The sequence below is a fragment of the Morone saxatilis genome, unplaced genomic scaffold, assembly GCF_004916995.1.
Source record: "Morone saxatilis isolate NCDOM2014 unplaced genomic scaffold, NCSU_SB_2.0 Contig12, whole genome shotgun sequence".
Taxonomy (NCBI): Eukaryota; Metazoa; Chordata; class Actinopteri; family Moronidae; genus Morone; species Morone saxatilis.
Window position 1 is genome coordinate 10295318 of NW_023339674.1, and position 933 is coordinate 10296250.

Genomic DNA, 933 nt, shown 5'->3' on the forward strand with positions numbered 1-933 from the left:
AAAAAAAAAAAAAAATGACAACAACATCAACAGGGGGAGAAGCAGCATCTCAACGGAGGACAAAATAAAAAGACAAGTTGTGTTTGTACGTTCTCTTCTTCTGCATGCTAAGTGGGAAACAAAGCCAAGGGCGTGAAGGAGCCTGCCAGAACGGACGCTTCCTTTCCGCCGTCTAGCATGAAATAAAAAATTTGTAAAGGGGTTTTGAAGTAGTTATGATTTTTTTTTTCTGTTCTACCCTCTAGACAGCTGCTTTGATATCGATCACGATGCCGTGCTCTGCAGTGTTTTTAGCCTAATTAGCGGCTCAGCCCTGAGATGTGCAGCAGTGGAGCAGCAGGGCTGCTGAAGACTTGTACTTATGTCTCAAAGTCATGCTTTGCTCAGAGATCTCGTTGAGATGGTGTAAGCCCTTCTGAGGAGCGATAGATATTGGAGAAGTAGGTTTGCCGTGAGACTGACAGGCAGGATGACCATCTTCTTCAACACATCATCCATCCCAAAAGAGATAAGCTTGGGAAATAACTAGAAATGACCAACTATATTATATAGAAAAGGGGTAATTGGTTCAAAAATTCCACCATTTCTATTCTAGACATTTACATTTACATTTCTATTCTGAAGTCCTGAGGTGCTGTTTCTTAATGCAAGATGCATATATGTGGATGGGGTTTTAAAAGGAGATCCATTCATGGCTTTTCAGACAGTTTCTTATGTATGTCAAAACTACCCTAATGCTGCTACACCCACAGGAAACACATTTTAAAATAATACATTAAAAAGGTCACCATTAAAGTAGATACCGTTTGTAATGAGGACACTATTATAATGGATTTGATGGATGGATAGATGAATAGATATTTCATTGATCCCGGGGGGAAATTAAGGCAGAAAGAAAGAAAATCTTGATAATTCAAGTGTGTTAATGTTTAT

General features: G+C 39.1%; 1 protein-coding gene across 1 annotated transcript in view; it reads left to right on the forward strand.

Moving 5' to 3' along the window:
* Nucleotides 1-933, forward strand: part of ptprsa (protein tyrosine phosphatase receptor type Sa) — a gene marked incomplete in the record, with an annotated part of 117012 nt that overhangs the window by 11808 nt on the left and 104271 nt on the right.